The sequence below is a fragment of the Bos indicus genome, chromosome 13 (assembly GCF_029378745.1).
Source record: "Bos indicus isolate NIAB-ARS_2022 breed Sahiwal x Tharparkar chromosome 13, NIAB-ARS_B.indTharparkar_mat_pri_1.0, whole genome shotgun sequence".
Classification (NCBI taxonomy): Eukaryota; Metazoa; Chordata; class Mammalia; order Artiodactyla; family Bovidae; genus Bos; species Bos indicus.
The window spans coordinates 78,477,187-78,497,546 of record NC_091772.1 but is presented as its reverse complement, the minus strand read 5'-3'; the positions used below and the strand labels follow the sequence as shown (position 1 = coordinate 78,497,546).

Below are 20,360 nucleotides of genomic sequence, written 5' to 3'. Positions count from 1 at the left end.
CTCTCTAGACGATACACTGGGTGAACAGGAGCTCATATTCCAGTGCCTCATCTGTAAAATGGGGCTATTTGACAATCAAATGGGCTCCTAAGGTCTTTGGGGGATTAAAGATACAGCCCTGAGGCTGCATTGTGCAAGGACAATGCGGCTGGGTCAGGGTGAGTGAGGAAACTTTCTCATACGTGCCAAAAAGAGCCTGGACACACAGTGATTGTGACCCGAACCCCAGCTCTTCCCACACCTCTGTGCCAGCGCCCTCGTCTGGCCCCCTTACCTTGTGCCTGGACTACTGCAGTGGGTCTTCACTGCCTCCACGCCTGGTCCCCACCCCGCCCTCTACACACGCACACATGTACACAGTCCCTTCATGCAGCCACCTAGAGAGGGGCGTCCCCGATGACTCTAAGTCCAACCATGTCCCTCTTCTGCCCAGAACCTTCCATGGCTCCCACCTCAGGCAGAGGAAAAGCCACAGATCCTAGAAAGCCCTCAAGATCTGTACCCTGACGCCCCCCTGACCTCACCTCCTCACTGGCCCCCTCACCCTGCAGATGCACCGGCCCCTCACCGTTTCTCAGGCACACAAGGAACGGTCCTGCCTCGGGGCCTTTGCACTCGCTGCTCTTTCTGGCTGGAGCATTCTTTCCACAGATACCTTCAAGGTTTGTTCCTCACCTGCTTCAGGTACTTCCTCAACTACCACCTTTTCAGTGGGGCCTGCCTCAACCACAGCCTCACAGTCCGTACCCACTTTGGCTGCATTGTTTTTCTCTGGCATTTCATATATTTTTAACTTCCTTTTTTGTTCATCATCTGTGTTCCCAGCTGGAACATAAGTTCTACGAAGTGGGGGATGTTCTTCTGTTTTGTTCACAGCTATGATCTCAGGGCCTGGCGCACGGTAAGCACTCAGTAAACACTGCTTGCGCGAATAAAGTGTGAAAACAAGCAGCGAATGAAGCAGTGCCGACGGAGGGCAGCAGGGAGTGGTGGAGACTGGCACGCTGGTAACCCCGGTCCCATCTGCAAGGTGCAGCCAGCACTCGGCTCTACACAGCCTGACGTTTCCACGTGGGGACATGGACCCAGTATGGCCAAGTGCCGAGTGTTTCGAGGGAAGCCAGAAACTTCTATATTTATGTGAAATGTTTTGATTTTGAAACCACTGAACGACTGCTGATCAAAAATCCACACCGGCCGCCTATATGGATGTGTGCACGCAAGTGCGCTTACTCGCTTGGTCATGTCTAACTCTTTGCGACCCCTCGGACTATAGCCACCAGGCTCCTCTGTCCCTGGGATTTTCCAGGCAAGAATACTGGAGTCGGTTGCCATTTCTTCCTCCAGGGGATCTTCCTGACTCAGGGACTGAACTCACATCTCCTGTGTCTCCTGCCTTGCAGGTGGATTCTTTACCGCTGAGTCATGGGGGACGCCCCTCTCTAGGTGGGAAGCTGCCATCTGTGACCTCTGACTTAAGTCACAAATGCTTCCAAAGGGGTTTCACAGAACCCCAGATTTCCGGGAAAGCTGACAGGACTTCTGAGAGCGGCAGCTGAAGAAGTAAACGTGGCCTTTGAGTGTTTCTGTGAAACGAATGGCATTTTCTTATTTAGGTTCTTGAGACGATTTTATTTTAGGGTGAGTTCCTTTCTCTTCTCATAACTCTCAATTCCACCCTCACATTTATGCCGTGCCCGGGCATCTTTCCGCCACGCTGGAGCAAAGATCAAAAGTAAATATTGGCAGAACATTGGTTTTACTGTGACCCAGATAAGGAACAGCCTAAAACGGAAATAGCGAGATTTTATTGTTCCTCCCACAACTTCCCTCCTCACCGGGCTCCCTCAATATTTAATTATGAACTTCACTTCATACAAAGTCTTGGTGTTAATTTGGTTGCCAACAGGGCGGGGCCTGAACAACTCCAGGAGCTCCAGGCTATAAATAACCCCATGAACAGCGCCCCCTGGAGTTGTGCCATGGCTGCGTACACGTGTCGATTCATATCATCATCTCATTCTCATTGACGGGGCAGAGGAATCTTTTTTGCTTCAGCAAATGTTTCCTGCTTTGTGAAAGAAACATGAGCACACAGAAAAATTCAGACAGGGTAAGAGGGTTGTGGGGCAAACTGTCTTCCTTCTGGCTTCACCTGATCTTTCCCAGTTCCTGTCTCCAGAAGCTCCAACTGTTGCTCGTTTTTTGTGTGTGCTTTTAACTGTGCGTACGAACCTCTCTCACTGTCTCCCTCTTTCCAGCTATATAGCATATCACACACATACACATCCATCCATATATGTACTGTGGTGTCTCTTTCTCCGTTTCCCACTTTTGCCTAACATCTCTCTTTGTACCAATGGTTTATACAAGGCATCAGCCAACGACAGTTTTCTCAGGACAGATCTATTCTGCTGCCTGTTTTTGTACAGCCTGCAAGCTAAGAATGGTTTTTATATTCTCTTACATTTTTAAATGGTTGAAAACAAATCAAAAGAAAGATAATACTTTATGGCCCATGAAAATGATATGAAACTCAAAGCATCCGCGAGTAAAGCTGTGCTGGGACACTGTCCTGTGTGTTTGCTTTCACGCTCAGATGGCGTCCTTGAGGACTTGCAGCAAGGGCTGTGTCGCCCAAGAGCCCCAAGTGTTTACTGCGTGGCTCTCTACAGAAACTCTGTTCACCCGGCTCACGTTGCACACGTTCTGCTTTTTTCACGTAACCAGAGCTCCTGGAAGTCTTCTGCTCTCAGCACATGCAGATGGTTCCTGACTTTGTTTAACTTATGGCTTTTTGATTTTCAGTTGAGTTCAGTTCAGTCGCTAAGTCGTGTCCGACTCTTTGCGACCCCATGATTCGCAGCACGCCAGGCCTCCCTGTCCATCACCAACTCCGGAGTTCACTCAGACTCACGTCCATTGAGTCAGTGATGCCATCCAGCCATCTCATCCTCTGTTGTCCCCTTCTCCTCCTGCCCCCAATCCCTCCCAGCATCAGACTCTTTTCCAATGAGTCAACTCTTCGCATCAGGTGGCCAAAGTACTGGAGTTTCAGCTTGAGCATCATTCCTTCCAAAGAAATCCCAGGGCTGATCTCCTTCAGAATGGACTGGTTGGATCTCCTTGCAGTCCAAGGGACTCTCAACAGTCTTCTCCAACACCACAGTTCAAAAGCATCAATTCTTCGGCGCTCAGCCTTCTTTACAGTCCAACTCTCACATCCATACATGACCACAGGAAAAACCATAGCCTTGACTAGACGGACCTTTGTTGGCAAAGTAATGTCTCTGCTTTTAAATATGCTATCTAGGTTGGTCATAACTTTCCTTCCAAGGAGTAAGCGTCTTTTAATTTCATGGCTGCAGTCACCATCTGCAGTGATTTTGGAGCCCCCCAAAATAAAGTCTGACACTGTTTCCACTGTTTCCCCATCTATTTCCCATAAAGTGATGGGACCAGATGCCATGATCTTCGTTTTCTGAATGTTGAGGTTTAAGCCAACTTTTTCACTCTCCACTTTCACTTTCATCAAGAGGCTTTTTAGTTCCTCTTCACTTTCTGCCATAAGGGTAATGTCATCTGCATATCTGAAGTTATTGATATTTCTCCCAGCAATCTTGATTCCAGCTTATGCTTCATCTAGCCCAGCGTTTCTCATGATGTACTCTGCATACAAGTTAAATAAGCAGGGTGACAATATACAGCCTTGACGTACTGCTTTTCCTATTTGGAACCAGTCTGTTGTTCCATGTCCAGTTTTGACTGTTGCTTCCTGACCTACATATAGGTTTCTCAAGAGGCAGGTCAGGCCTTCATGATAGTGTGAAAGTGATATGTGTTCAGTCGAAACTGTAATTCTGCTTTTGAATTTTGATCTTTTTCCAGGCTCATGATATGCTGTCCAGTCCTCTCTCATGGTGCCGGGCAGGGCAGTGAGCCATAGCTCCCAGTCGGCGCCACGGTCACTAGAGTGAAGAGCTGATACACAGACAGCCGTCCTGGACCCAGACGTCCATCCTGTTCTTCCCCGTCAGCACCGTATCAATAGGTGACACGAGACATTCAGCATTCTATTATTAAATAGGCTTTGTGTTCATTGAGTTTGCCCAACTCTAGGCTAATGTAAGTGTTCTGAGCATGCTTAAGGTAGGCAAGGTTAAGCTGTGATAATAGGTTAGGTGCATCAAATGTATTTTCTTCTTCTTCTTTTTTTTCAAGGCTGACTACATGGTTTATGGGATGTGACCAGGGGCTGAATCCTAGCCACTGGAGGGAATTTCCTCCAGTGCACTTTTAACCTAATGTTTTCAACTTACGATGCGTTCACTGGGACGTAACCTTATTGTAAGTCGGGGAGGATCTGCGTTGATCGACCTCATTCCTTTTAACAAAGACTCTAGTGTCTCTCATTGCATCACTGGGCCGTCATTGATCCAGTTCTTAGGACAGACCCCTGAAATTCTTGTCTAAATGAAAAAAGTTCATGTCTCAGGACAGTTTGAAAATTCCTGACAAGTACAAGAAATCCCAAGTTGTCTCTCTGTTTATAATTTGTATCTTGTTCTTTGAGAAATGGAATTTGCGACAGCTTACAACAGGAGGGGCAGGCCCAGTAAAACTGTAAAACTCCTAAGACGGAGGTGAAATGCCAGGAAAGGACTGGAGCCGAGATGCCTGCTCCCCCTAGCCTAGGGAGCCTGGATTATATTTGAGCTCGAGGCTTTATTTGAATCATATTTGCAGATGATGCAGAAAGCTTTGTGGGTGTTTATTTTCTTCAAGAAGGAGGTTGAAGGCAGAGGCCTCTGAGAAGCTGGAAAAAATGCCAGTCAGAGTAACTGAAAACAGTGTTTCCTACCCTTACAATCGCCAAATCTTGAAGTAAATGAATTATTATTAACAATATTTTTCTTTAACTTACATAATTTTGTAAAAACCTTAAACGTGGTTGTTTCATCTGGAGGAAAAATACCCATGAATTCATGGTTCTGATGAGTTAGTAATATGTGTGCTTTTTTAAATGCGTGTAAATATGTAATAAATACTAAAAGTTCTTTGAAAGCACGACTTTATCCACGTACCACCTACAATAATCTTGAAAACCTACGTGGTGGTTGTGCTAAACATTTAAAATGCTGGGGTGTCAGACACTGGGGGTTACCACGCCAGTCGCCATCTCTCCCTTCCTTTCTGCTGATGGAACCCTGCCTTTGTTCTGCTGGTCATGTACCCAGGCCTGGGAAATAAACCACATTTGATTTAAAGCAATTATCGCCATCCGATTCTCCTGGACCTGTGATTGGTCTAGAGGTAGTCATTTGCCCCAGTTCTGGCCAAAGGGAAGCTCTGCTGGGGGCTTCTGGGAAGGGATTTCCTCTCTGATAAGAAAGAGGCATATGAGGAGAGATCTGTTGGCCTCTTTTCTTCCTTTCCTGATTTGGCTGTAATTGTGTGAAGAGGTGATGAGTGAGCTGTGGCAACCATCTTGTGACTTTAGGTGAACAGCCTAAGGACGAGTTGCTGACTTGCAGTTGAAGGCAAGGAGCATTGGTCCTTTATGATCTCCCTGAGATTCCAAATACACCCTAGGGTCTCCAGTCTCCAGAAGTCTTTTAAAAAACAATAAATGCTATTATTATCTAAACTGCTATTGTGAAGCCTCTGAAAACTATCTTAAAGGATCCAGTTGGCTTTGTCCTTTAGAGCTGGCCTCCAAGAGCCAACAGATTCAGGGCCATAATCCAGCTCCACCAAGACTCTGCTATCCTGGCAAGTGGCTGAACTTTGCTAAGCCCTAGCTTTTCTGATCATAAAATATTTATCTTTTGCAGTGACTTTTGAGGAAAAAAATTAAAATTCATTTAAAGCACTGGGAATATGAAAGTACTGTTAGTATTAGCATCAATATTATGTCTTTAGTATTCATATTCTCCTCTAAGGAGGTGGGGCAGAGACAGGAGGTTCACAGCACCTAACTAAAGACCACCAGCCTAGCACAAGCAGAGAAGAAGTTGATCTGAGTGTCAGAACTGACCACAAGCTGCAGATGAGTCAGTGCTTCATGGGACAAGCTTAGTGGAAGCCTTGGGGTCTAGACTACCAGAGTGATAGGCAGATTCCTGGCTGTGAACTTTCTGGTTCAGGATTCATGACTCACACTTTCCAGGAGCACAGATTCTACGTTTGGTCATCTCATCTTTTTAAAGGATGTGGGAAGCTGTCCTGGGTCCAACGGCTTGGAGGCAGTGGCCTGGGGGCCATTTACGTAAGAGACTGGAAAGATTCAGGGGCAAGGTCGTCACTGCCTTACGTTTGGTTTAGAGCAGCTGTTGGCCGTGTCTATAGCAGCCTGAATGAAAGGAAATAGACCGGGAGGTATAGCATGAGCTGAAGGAGCCTTAGATGGTGAGTCAGTAAACTCGTGACTCCAGCGTGTGGCCCAAGGAAGTTTCTTCTCAGTTCCAGACCTCAGTATCTCCCTATGTTTAGTGGGGCTCCAGAGCAACCTAAGATCTTATGACAGATAGAAATGCATTTGGCAGCAAGGAGGTGGGAATGCAAGTGACTGATGTTCAAACAAGCAAGGGTTTATTTTTCCCCAAAATAAGAAGTTCAGAGGGAGACTGTTGTTGGTCTTGACTTAGTGGCTGAAGAAAATTGGGCTCTTGCTGGCACCTCTGCAGTTCTCTCAGCTTCCCCATCATGGTTTCAGGATAGATGCTCAGTCCTTCTAATGATAAGAGGAAGAGAGGCAGCACCGCCCACTCTGTCCCCTTTGCCCCAAAGTGAAAAATTTCCCTGCGTGCCAGGAACTCCCCTTACGTTTCTTTTGGCAGATCTGGTCACGTGATGGATCACATGCCTGAGCCAGCTGCCAAGGACGCTGGGAAAGTGAGGGCCTGGTCACTGTTGTGAAGGTGAGAAGGAGAAGGGAACGCACATGGGTTTGCCGAGCACAGGGTCTCAGGGCTGCAAACCCCTGATCCTGGCCCCCGAGGTCTCGGGCGTCCAGAGACACTGTTGTCCTCCTACGGCCCTTCCAGCGACAGTGGAAGCTGAGGGAACAAGACCTGGGTTTGAAGCCTGCCTCCGACACTGGCTCTTAGTAGGACTGTGCGAACGGCCCTGCATGTCTGAGACTTCACGTCTCCAACAGGATGGAATATAAAATCCAGCTCCTCCGCAGGGCTTCAGGGCCCTCTGCAGTCACACAGCACCCCATACACCAAAGGGCTCCGCCTTCGGACCCAAACCGGGTTTACAGCTCTGCAGCTGCCATTTTGAAGTCCTTACTGATTTCAGAACAAGCGCCCTGCATTTTCATTTTACGTCTGGTCCGGATAATCCCATAGCAGGGTCTGTGCGGTTTGGCAGAGCCTGGGTGGATTACCCGTTTACCCACTGGTGTATAGTCCAGGTTTTTGGGTTGAAAATGACAGAAACAAACCCAGCTCAAGAGAGTTTAAGAAAAAAGTGAGTGAGTGTGTGTGTGAGAATGTGTAGGTTTATGCAAATGGGACTTCCCTCATGGCTCAGACGATACAATGTCTGCCTACAATGTTGGAGATCTGGGTTTAATCCCTGGGTCGGGAAGATTCCCTGGAGAAGGAAATGACAACCCACTCCAGTACTCTTGTCTGGAAAATCCCATGGACAGAGAAGCCTGGTAGGCTACAATCCATAGGGTTGCAAAGTTGCTGACACGACTGAGCAACTTCATTTTCACTTTATGCAAATTGAAATTCTTGAGATGGGTTCAGCTTCAGGAGTGGCTGGATCCAGATGCGTACCTGCTCTTTAGGAGCTATGCCCCTTCCAGCTCTCAGCTCTCTTTCCTTCTGTGTCAGTTATGGTCACCCTGTAGCCCCAGGAATGCAGGCTGCCACTCTGCCAGGTCAGCAAGCCAAGTGGATAAAAGCTGAATTTCCTATGTTTTCCCAGCATCAGTCTGGGGTTGACTCAGGTTGGCCTGACTTGGGTCCCATGCCCATCCCAGAACCAATCCCTAGGAATGGGGGTGGAATATGCTCATTGCCCAGGCCTAATACACCTGTTGCTCTTGTTGGGGAGACAGCCCACTTCCTCTTGAGCCACATGGAGTGACAACGGGGAAGGAGTGGTTCCCAGAAGAGGGGAGGGGGATGGACAGTGGTCAGGTACAAACAACAGTTGGCTATTGAACACCCTCCCCCCACCCCAACTATCCCTGTTCCAAGGCCTCCTTTGTATGTGCTTGCTGCTGCTGCTAAGTCACTTCAGTTGTGTCTGACTCTGTGAGACCCCATAGATGGCAGCCCATCAGGGTCCCCCGTCCCTGGGATTCTCCAGGCAAGAACACTGGAGTGGGTGTGGTATGTGCTTAGTACTCCATAAATGTTTGTTAAACGAATAAGTGATTATACAAAGTAAACTACTAGAAGAAAAATCCATCTGATTTATCAGAATTTAAGAGCTCTTAGAGATCATTTCTGATTCTCCGCGTCCGGCCCATTTTGCTCTGTTCTCCCGGGCTGGCATCATTTCCACCTTCAGAACCCTGATTCCGCCTGCTGCAGCGCACAGCGAGGCTGCCTCACGGGGCCGAGTCCCCTCTGGGCCCCCGCCCACCGCAGGCCCAGGCAGATGAAGGCTGAATCAAGAGAGGCTCACTCTGTCCCGTGGAAAATGCCCAGGAGGCCCTGGCCCAGCAAGGAGTCAGCAGCGGCTGACAGAGGCAGGCACCGCCAGGCCTCTTTCCCGCCCTCATGAGCCGGCTTCGGCAGGGCACACTTTTACCCAGTGCTGTTTCGCATCAAGAGCTTCCGAAGAATCCTCTCCATGCCTGAACCACACGCAGGGCCTGGGCAGGTGATGCCACAGCAGACAGACTTGGAGCCTAGCACACTCAGGGACACACGCTCCACCTAAGGGGGTCCCGAGGACTCAGCTGCCTCCCACTGTGGCTCCGTGAAAAATGTGCGAGCGGTGTAGCCAGACCTTCCGATTTTTCAGTAGACTGTTTTAAAGGCTCACAGCAAAATTGAGCAGATAGTACAGAGAATTCCTGTTCTCCCTGCTCCCACCCTATCCCACTCTCAGCCTTACCACCTACCAACAACCCTCCACCCCACCCCCCTGCCAGAGTGGGACGTCTGCTACAATGAATCTAATGATCTAATGAATCAATGAATCTAATGGACACATCGTTAGGGACCCAGTAATTACATTAGGGTTCACTCTTTGTGCTGTGCCTTCTGTGGGTTTGGACAACTGTGTCCTGGCACGTGTCTATACTGTCATAGTCTAGTGCAGAACCCTTTCACTGCCCTACAAATCTTCTCTGCTTTGCTCAGTTATCCCTCCCTCCCTACTAAGCCCCAGCAACTCCTGATCTTTTTAAAGTCTCCATAAGGTTGGTCTTTTCTAGACCTTTTGATTATCTTATTGCATTTTCTTGCAATACCCAGGGTTTTGGCTGGACTGCCAGCGTCCACTCTGAATGATAGATGCCCGGGTCAGTCTGGTTAAATATTTTGCATATTATTCCTGGAAATATCCCTTTCTTTAAATGCTGGTGATACATTCTAATTTTATGAAAACATCGTGCAGGCCAAATCCAATAGGCTGCAGGCTGCGTTTGACTCGCGGGCCACCAGTCTGAGAACTCAGATATGGGAATGAAGAAGGGCGAAGTTGGAGTCCCAAAGCCCTAGTCTGCTCGGCCGCTTCCGAGCTGTGTGGCCTTGGAATCACCTTGGTCTCAGCCCATCTGTTAAGTGAAGGCCTTGAGAATGCGATGATGAATAGGAAGGGACACAGTCGGTGCCCATCTCTGAGGCCAGATGTCCTGGCATTTTCACAGGCTCCCATGGACTGCAGTGGGCACAACAAGCCAAGACACAGATGTACGGCTCCTCTTGTAAAATCTGAAGACGGTAAAAACATCAAAAATTCCCAGACACATACAGGCGTTGAGGGTAGGGGGACGTAAGAGAACAGTGAAGGGAGGCTTGTTGCCTGCTTGGCTAGTCAAGGGGGAAATTTCTCTGCCTCCCGGAAACTCTCCATTACAACAACCATCTTGATGAGGGCAAAGGTGATCCTCGGTTAGGAGCCAGGCTGCCTGGGGCCTAGTCCTGGTCTTGTCATGTACTAGCTGTGTGCCCTTGAGAAAGTAGCTTCTCCTCTCTGTGCACCAGAGCGTCAGAGGTGCTGTTCTTATCGTGCTCCATGTGGTTGGTGCTGGGCAGCACATGGCTGTCTCCGGTGACCCTGAGGTTCTTGTCTGGAAGATCAGGGTCAAGTGAATTAACTCAGAAACGTGCAGGAAGTGGTGGGTGTCAGCACCAGGTAGTGGCTCCCTAAGCATCCACCGAGGGACGTGTTACTACCTCTGCTCCGGGCCACGTGCTTCACCTGCGACGAGCACTGCTGCACTGCAACCACCCCATTTTAAAGAAGAGAAAACTGAGGCTCAGAAGACAGTCTCAGAGAAGGGGAGGAGCTCTCTCAGGGTCACCCAGCTAGAGAGTGGCAGAGAACAAGAAGCAGCAGGAATGGAATCAGACTGGAAACAGCTAATTCTGACTCAGCACCCCTTGTCTCATGCTGGGCCCATTGCTTTAAGCTCATCATCTCAGTGTGGCTCCAACACCTTTGCCCTCCCCCGCCTCCCCGGGCTCCATGCCTTAAGAGGGTGTACTTTCCACTGCCCCTAACCTCCACTTCAGAGGAGAGAAGGGCCCCACTCCAGACAAGGCTGCCAGAGCTGAGTCTAGTTCTCAAGGTTCAGGGATGGGTTCCCAGTGGGTGCTCTGGCCCCATGACCAGAGTCTCACCTCTTCTCCCCCTTTAATCCTCAGATTTCAAAGCACTTTACATGCATACTCTAATTAGAGAAGACACCTTCCTGTACTCCTAATAAACTCTCTTGTGGGGCCCCAGGGCATCAGGGCTGCAAACACCACTAATTCTAGGCTATACTCACAGGATGTGGCCAGAACAGCCTTGACTCAGACTACGTGATTCAAGGTAGCCCCCCTCTTCTCTCTCTCTCTCCCCTCTACCTGCTGTTTTCGATGTCGCACTGATCAGTTGTTTTAAATTGTGTGTTTGTTTAATAGCATATTGACTCACTATCAGCAGCTACATTTATAGAGCGGCCACTACACGCTGGTCTTGCATTTTGCTCTTACAGTCATCTCTCAGCACCCACAGGCTTCGCAGCTGGTGGTAAAGAACCCACCTGTTAATGCAGGAGACGTAAGAGACACAGGTTTGATCCCTGGGTCAGCAAGATCCCCTGGACGCGGGCATGGCCACCCACTCCAGTCTTCTTTCCTGGAGAATCCCATGGACAGAGGAGCCTGGTGGGCTATGGTCCATGGTGCCGCAAAGAGTCAGACACGACTGAAGCCGAGGAGCACGCACATGCACACACACTCGCTCAGTATCCACAAGGCATTGTTTCCAGGACCCCTACAGACAAGGAAATCTACGGATGGTCAAGTCCTCTATGTAAAATGTCAGAGGATTTGCATATAGCCCACTTTAAATCATCTCTAGATTACTTAAAATACCTAATACAATGTAAATGTTATGTTAATTGTTGCTGGCATATGGCAAAGTCAAGTTTTGCTTTTTGAAACTTTCTGAAATTGTTTTTTCCAGATAGTTTCGATCCTCAGCGGGTTCAATCCACAGACGCGGAACCCTCCGTGTAAAGGACCGACTATGTCAACCTCCTGGGGCACAGAGAGGTTAGGTAACTTCTCCGAGGTCACACAGCTACTGAGGAAGCAGTATGTAGTTGCTTATTTATTTATCTGGGTGTTTTGTGTTTTTCTCCCAACTCAACCATCCATCCATCCATCCGGTCATCTATCCATTCATTTTTCAAACACATTTCTTTAACGAAAACTATATGCCTGGCTGGGCTTTAGACCCTGGGGACACGGAAGTGATTATGTTCACTGCTGCATCCCCAGTGCCCCGTATGATGTCTGGCACATAGTAGTTCAGTTCAGTTCCGTCTCTCAGTCGTGTCCGACTCTTTGCGACCCCATGAACCGCAGCACGCCAGGCCTCCCTGTCCATCCCCAACTCCTGGAGTTCACTCAGACTCAGGTCCATCGAGTCAGTGATGCCATCCAGCCATCTCATCCTCTGTCGTCCCCTTCTCCTCCTGCCCCCAATCCCTCCCAGCATCAGAGTCTTTTCCAATGAGTCAACTCTTCGCATGAGGTAGCCAAAGTACTGGAGTTTCAGCTTGAGCATCATTCCTTCCAAAGAAATCCCAGGGCTGATCTCCTTCACAATGGACTGGTTGGATCTCCTTGCAGTCCAAGGGACTCAAGAGTCTTCTCCAACACCACAGTTCAAAAGCATCAATTCTTCAGCACTCAGCCTTCTTCACAGTCCAACTCTCACATCCATACATGATCACAGGAAAAACCATAGCCTTGACTAGACGGACCTTTGCTGGCAAAGTAATGTCTCTGCTTTTGAATATACTATCTAGGTTGGTCATAACTTTCTTTCCAAGGAGTAGCGTCTTTTAATTTCATGGCTGCAGTCACCATCTGCAGTGATTTTGGAGCCCAGAAAAATAAAATCTGACACTGTTTCCACTGTTTCCCCATCTATTTCCCATGAAGTGATGGGACCGGATGCCATGATCTTCGTTTTCTGAATGTTGAACCTTAGGCCAACTTTTTCCTCTCCACTTTCACTTTCATCAAGAAGCTTTTTAGTTCCTCTTCACTTTCTGCCATAAGGGTGGTGTCATCTGCATATCTGAGGTTATTGATATTTCTCCCGGCAATCTTGATTCCAGCTTGTGTTTCTTCCAGTCCAGCGTTTCTCATGATGGACTCTGCATAGAAGTTAAATAAGCAGGGTGACAATATACAGCCTTCACGTACTCCTTTTCCTATTTGGAACCAGTCTGTTGTTCCATGTCCAGTTCTAACTGTTGCTTCCTGACCTGCATACAGATTTCTCAAGAGGCAGGTCAGGTGGTCTGGTATTCCCATCTCTTGAAGAATTTTCCACAGTTTATTGTGATCCACACAGTCAAAGGCTTTGGCATAGTCAAGAAAGCAGAAATAGATGTTTTTCTGGAACTCTCTTGCTTCTTCCATGATCCAGTGGATGTTGGCAATTCGATCTCTGGTTCCTCTGCCTTTTCTAAAACCAGCTTGAACCTCAGGAAGTTCACGGTTCACATATTGCTGAAGCCTGGCTTGGAGAATTTTGAGCATTACTTTACTAGCATGTGAGATGAGTGCAATTGTGCGGTAGTTGGAGCATTCTTTGGCATTGCCTTTCTTTGGGATCGGAATGAAAACTGACCTTTTCCAGTCCTGTGGCCACTGCTGAGTTTTCCAAATTTGCTGGCATATTGAGTGCAGCACTTTCACAGCATCATCTTTCAGGATTTGGAATAGCTCAACTGGAATTCTATCACCTCCACTAGCTTTGTTCGTAGTGATGCTTTCTAAGGCCCACTTGACTTCACATTCCAGGACGTCTGGCTCTAGGTCAGTGATCACACCATCATCATTATCTGGGTCGTGAAGATCTTTTTTGTACAGTTCTTCTGTGTGTTCTTGCCACCTCTTCTTGATATCTTCTGCTTCTGTTAGGTCCATACCATTTCTGTCCTTTATCAAGCCCATCTTTGCATGAAATTTTCCTTTGGTATCTCTAATTTTTTGGGGGGTGTTAGTTCTAAAAGGTCTTGTAGGTCTTCACAGAACCGTTCAACTTCAGCTTCTTCAGTGTTACTGGTTGGGGCATAGACTTGGATTACTGTGATATTGAATGGTTTGCCTTGGAAACGAACAGAGATCATTCTGTCTATTTGAGATTGCATCCAAGTACTGCATTTCAGACTCTTTTGTTGACCGTGATGGCTACTCCATTTCTTCTGAGGGATTCCTGCCTGCAGTAGTAGATATAATGGTCATCTGGGTTAAATTCACCCATTCCAGTCCATTTTAGTTTGCTGATTCCTAGAATGTCGACATTCACTCTTGCCATCTCTTGTTTGACCACTTCCAATTTGCCTTGATTCATGGACCTGACATTCCAGGTTCCTATGCAATATTGCTCTTTACAGCATCGGACCTTGTGTCTATCACCAGTCACAACCACAGCTGGGTATTCTTTTTGCTTTGGCTCCATCCCTTCATTCTTTCTGGAGTTATTTCTCCACTGATATCCAGTAGCCTATTGGGCACCTACTGACCTGGGGAGTTTCTCTTTCAGTATCCTATCATTTTGCCTTTTCATACTGTTCATGGGGTTCTCAAGGCAAGAATACTGAAGTGGTTTGCCATTCCCTTCTCCAGTGGAACACCCAAAAAAGATGTCCTTTTCATTATAGGGGACTGGAATGCAAAAGTAGGAAGTCAAGAAATACCTGGAGTAACAGGCAAATTTGGCCTTGGAATACGGAATGAAGCAGGGCAAAGGCTAATAGAGTTCTGCCAAGAGAATGCACTGGTCATAGCAAACACCCTCTTCCAACAACACAAGAGAAGACTCTACACATGGACATCACCACATGGTCAATACTGAAATCAGATTGATTATATTCTTTGCAGCCAAAGATGGAGAAGCTCTATACAGTCAGCAAAAACAAGACCTGGAGCTGACTGTGGCTCAGATCATCAACTCCTTATTGCCAAATTCAGACTTAAATTGAAGAAAGTAGGGAAAACCACTAGACCATTCAGGTATGACCTAAATCAAATCCCTTATGATTATACAGTGGAAGTGAGAAATAGATTTAAGGGACTAGATCTAATAGATAGAGTGCCTGATGAACTATGGAATGAGGTTCGTGACATTGTACAGGAGACAGGGATCAAGACCATCCCCATGGAAAAGAAATGCAAAAAAGCAAAATGGCTGTCTGGGGAGGCCTTACAAATAGCTGTGAAAAGAAGAGAAGTGAACAGCAAAGGAGAAAAGGAAAGATATAAACATCTGAATGCAGAGTTCCAAAGAATAGCAAGAGATAAGAAAGCCTTCTTCAGCGATCAATGCAAATAAACAGAGGAAAACAACAGAATGGGAAACACTAGAGATCTCTTCAAGAAAATTAGAGCTACCAAAGGAACATTTCATGCAAAGATGGGCTCGATAAAGGACAGAAATGGTATGGACCTAACAGAAGCAGAAGATATCAAGAAGAGGTGGCAAGAACACACAGAAGAACTGTACAAAAAAGATCTTCACGACCCAGATAATGACGATGGTGTGATCACTGACCTAGAGCCAGACGTCCTGGAATGTGAAGTCAAGTGGGCCTTAGAAAGCATCACTACGAACAAAGCTAGTGGAGGTGATAGAATTCCAGTTGAGCTATTCCAAATCCTGAAAGATGATGCTGTGAAAGTGCTGCACTCAATATGCCAGCAAATTTGGAAAACTCAGCAGTGGCCACAGGACTGGAAAAGGTCAGTTTTCATTCCGATCCCAAAGAAAGGCAATGCCAAAGAATGCTCCAACTACCGCACAATTGCACTCATCTCACATGCTAGTAAAGTAATGCTCAAAATTCTCCAAGCCAGGCTTCAGCAATATGTGAACCGTGAACTTCCTGAGGTTCAAGCTGGTTTTAGAAAAGGCAGAGGAACCAGAGATCGAATTGCCAACATCCACTGGATCATGGAAGAAGCAAGAGAGTTCCAGAAAAACATCTATTTCTGCTTTCTTGACTATGCCAAAGCCTTTGACTGTGTGGATCACAATAAACTGTGGAAAATTCTTCAAGAGATGGGAATACCAGACCACCTGACCTGCCTCTTGAGAAATCTGTATGCAGGTCAGGAAGCAACAGTTAGAACTGGACATGGAACAACAGACTGGTTCCAAATAGGAAAAGGAGTACGTGAAGGCTGTATATTGTCACCCTGCTTATTTAACTTCTATGCAGAGTCCATCATGAGAAACGCTGGACTGGAAGAAACACAAGCTGGAATCAAGATTGCCGGGAGAAATATCAATAACCTCAGATATGCAGATGACACCACCCTTATGGCAGAAAGTGAAGAGGAACTAAAAAGCTTCTTGATGAAAGTGAAAGTGGAGAGGAAAAAGTTGGCCTAAGGTTCAACATTCAGAAAACGAAGATCATGGCATCCGGTCCCATCACTTCATGGGAAATAGATGGGGAAACAGTGGAAACAGTGTCAGATTTTATTTTTCTGGGCTCCAAAATCACTGCAGATGGTGACTGCAGCCATGAAATTAAAAGACGCTACTCCTTGGAAAGAAAGTTATGACCAACCTAGATAGTATATTCAAAAGCAGAGACATTACTTTGCCAGCAAAGGTCCGTCTAGTCAAGGCTATGGTTTTTCCTGTGATCATGTATGGATGTGAGAGTTGGACTGTGAAGAAGGCTGAGTGCTGAAGAATTGATGCTTTTGAACTGTGGTGTTGGAGAAGACTCTTGAGAGTCCCTTGGACTGCAAGGAGATCCAACCAGTCCATTGTGAAGGAGATCAGCCCTGGGATTTCTTTGGAAGGAATGATGCTCAAGCTGAAACTCCAGTACTTTGGCCACCTCATGCGAAGAGTTGACTCATTGGAAAAGACTCTGATGCTGGGAGGGATTGGGGGCAGGAGGAGAAGGGGACGACAGAGGATGAGATGGCTGGATGGCATCACTGACTCGATGGACCTGAGTCTGAGTGAACTCCAGGAGTTGGGGATGGACAGGGAGGCCTGGCGTGCTGCGATTCATGGGGTCGCAAAGAGTCAGACACGACTGAGCGACTGATCTGATCTGATCTCTAATTTTCTTGAAGAGATCTCTAGTCTTTCCCTTTCTGTTGTTTTTCTCTGTTTATTTGCATTGATCGCTGAGGAAGGCTTTCTTATCTCTTCTTGCTATTCTTTGGAACTCTGCATTCAGATGCTTATATCTTTCCTTTTCTCCTTTGCTTTTCGCTTCTCTTCTTTTCACAGCTATTTGTAAGGCCTCCCCAGACAGCCATTTTGCTTTTTTGCATTCCTTTTCCATGGGGATGGTCTTGATCCCTGTCTCCTGTACAGTGTCACGAACCTCATTCCATAGTTCATCAGGCACTCTATCTATCAGATCTAGGCCCTTAAATCTATTTCTCACTTCCACTGTATAATCATAAGGGATTTGATTTAGGTCATACCTGAATGGTCTAGTGGTTTTCCCTACTTTCTTCAATTTAAGCCTGAATTTGGTAATAAGGAGTTCATGATCTGAGCCACAGTCAGCTCCACGTAGTAGGCACACAATAAATACTATGGATTGAATTAACAGGATCTTGTGCTCGGCCTGTGTGACAACACACGTCTGTATAAATATTGACACTTCTTTCTGTGCCCCAGGGAGAAGGAAACTGCATTGTTGGCTCTTTTCTGGTTCTCCATTTTTTTTCCCATCTCCACACCTTTGCTAGAGCTCTTCCCTCTGGTGGCTTTGCCTTTCCCATCGTGTAGATCAGAGGTTGATACACTATGGCCTAGGGGCCAAATCTGACCCATCATCTGTTTCTGTAAATAAAGTTTTATTGGAACACAGCCACATCTCTTTGTTTCTGGATTATCCATGGCCACTTTTGATCTACAACAGAAGTGAGTAGATGTGGCAGAGACCTGTGGATCTAAACACTTATTATCTGGCTCTTTATAGAAAAGGTTTGTTGGCCCCTGATTCAGCTGAGTTTTCCATATCTTTTAAGAATGAGTTGAAATGCCTCCTCCTCCAGGAAGCATTCTGTGATCTCCAGGCTGGTTTAAGGGTCTTTACTCTGTGTTCCAGTAGTCCCATCTTTCCTCTAAAACAGGGTTTCTCAGTGTTTCCTAGTTGCCCATCCTCCATGAAATTTTAATACACAGATAATCTGTATATCTGTTTCAATACACAGATAATCTATGTGTCTGCTGCCCTTTGAAGGGCCATGAACCATGGTGATCTCTAAGTATTTTTTGCCTGTGTTGAGACTACATGTGAGCACAACTCCTATTGCTCTGTATGCATTCAGTTGAACAGAATGTATTGAGCACCTACTATGCGCCAAGCCCTGCTCTGGGCACAGAGGGCGACAAAAGTAAAAATAAACACACGGAACCACATCAAACTAAAAAAAACTTTTGCAGAGCAAAGGAAACCATCAACAAAATGAAAAGACAGCCTACTGAATGTGAGAAGATATTTGCAAATGGTATATCTGATAAGGGGTTAATATCACAAATATGCAAAGAACTCATTACAACTCAACATCAAAAGAGCAAACCTATTAAAAAATGGGCATAGGATCTGAATAGACAGTTTTCCAAAGAGGATGTACAGATGGTTGGCAGACACATGAAGATACTGAACATCACTAATCATCGGGGAAAAGCAAATGGAAACTACGGTGAGATTTCACCTCACATCTGTCAGAGCGCCTGTCGTCAAAAAGACAACATAGAGCAAGAACTGAGGATGTGAAGAAAAGGTCAATGCGCTGCTCGGTTGGTCGGGATGAAAACTGGCGCAGCCGCTATGGAGAACAGTATGGAGCTTCCGCAAAACATCACAGGTAGAACGACCATATGATCTAGCAATTCCACTTCTGTGTACTTTCCTGAAGAAGACAAAAGCACTTATTTGAAAAGATATATGCCGCTGAACACGGCTCCCTGGGTAACTCAAACAGTAAAGAATCTGCCTGCGATGCAGGAGAGCTGGGTTCAGTCCCTGGGTTGGGAAGATCCCCTGGAGGAAGGCATGGCAACCCACTCCAGTACTCTTGCCTGGAGGATTCTATGGACAGAGGAATCTCGCGGGCTACAGTCCATGGAGTCACGAAGAATCCGGCACAACTGAAGCGACACACACAGACGTACACATATCCCTCGTTATTGCAGCACTGTTTACAGTAGCCAAGATATGGAAGCAACCTATGTGTCCATCAGTGGGTAAAGAACAGGTGGTGTATATATACATATATGTATATTAACCCCTTGCAGATACATCATTTGCAAACATCTTATCAGATATTTTGTCTGCCTTTCCCCAATGATTAGTGATGTTCAGTATCTTCAGATACTTCATTCAGAATCTGCCGGCCATCTGTACGTCTTCTTTGGAAAGTTGTCTATTCAGATCCTCTGCCCATTTTTTAATTGGTTTGCTCTTTTGATGTTGAGTTGTATGAGTTCTTTGTATATTTGTGATATTAACCCCTTATCAGATATATCATTTGCATACACGCACACACAATGGAATATTACTCAGAGATAAAATGAGATTTTGCCATTTGTGACAACACAGATGAACCTAGAAGGTGAAATAAGTCAGAGGACAAATACCACTTGACATCATTATATATGAAATCTAAAAATCAAGACAAATGAACAAACTTGATAAGACAGAGATAGTCTCAGATGCAGGGAATACACTGGTGGCTGCCAGAGGGAAGGGTGGGGGAATGAGTGGAATAAGTGAGGGAGCCTGAGGTACCAAAGTCCATGATAAAATACACCATCTGGGGGGTGTGATGTACAGTATGGGTAGCGTAGTCAACAATATTGTAATAACTTGGTGTGGTGACAGGTGGTAACCAGACTTATCAGGTGGCCATTTGGTAACATGTAAAAATACTGAATCACTATGTGATACGCTTAAAGCTAGTGTAGTATCTTAAGTCCGCTATACTTCAATAAAAGTTTTAAAAAATGATAGACAAACCTGAAAAACACTAATTCCAAAAAGAAGCTATATGACCCGCACGTTCACTGCATTTTTATCTCCAATAACCAAGACATGAAAATAACGTGAGTCTCCATCAACAGATGAACGAATAAAGAAAATGTTGAGTGTGATGTACAGATAATATTAGATATATACTATAATAATTATGCAACACATACAATATATAAATAATATAATTATATATATTATATATTACTATACTGTATTATTGTTGTTATATAAAATATTATTACTGTATGTCATTATATATTAATATATTTTTATATAATATATAAAATCATATATTATATAAAATATATAAAATATAATATATAATTATATAAAATATTTAAACATTGTGTTATATATAATATTACATATATAATTTACTATTATTCAGCCATAAAAAAGAATGAAATCTTCCCATTTGTGACAACATGGATGGAAACTGAGGGCATTATGCTAAGTGAAATGTCAGACAGAGAAAGACAAACATCATATGATCTCACTTATATGTGGAATCGCAAACAAAAACAACTTAGCTCATAGATACAAAGAACAGATCGGTGGCTGTCAGAGGTGTGGGGAGTGGGGGCTAAACAGGCGAACAGGATCCAAAGGCACACATTTCCAGTTAAAACATAGA

At 45.8% G+C, this 20,360-nt stretch overlaps 1 long non-coding RNA gene across 2 annotated transcripts; it reads left to right on the top strand.

The window, feature by feature from the left end:
* Positions 1 to 976: 976 nt before the first annotated feature.
* Positions 977 to 12,418, top strand: LOC109567773 (uncharacterized). 2 transcript variants are annotated; one of them, XR_011570289.1, is made up of 4 exons: positions 977 to 2,113; positions 3,889 to 4,051; positions 6,840 to 6,920; positions 11,653 to 12,418. It is a non-coding gene; the product is annotated as an uncharacterized lncRNA (long non-coding RNA). The 2 variants fall into 2 exon arrangements; XR_011570288.1 differs by having other exon boundaries at positions 3,889 to 6,920.
* The last annotated feature ends 7,942 nt before the right edge of the window (positions 12,419 to 20,360 follow it).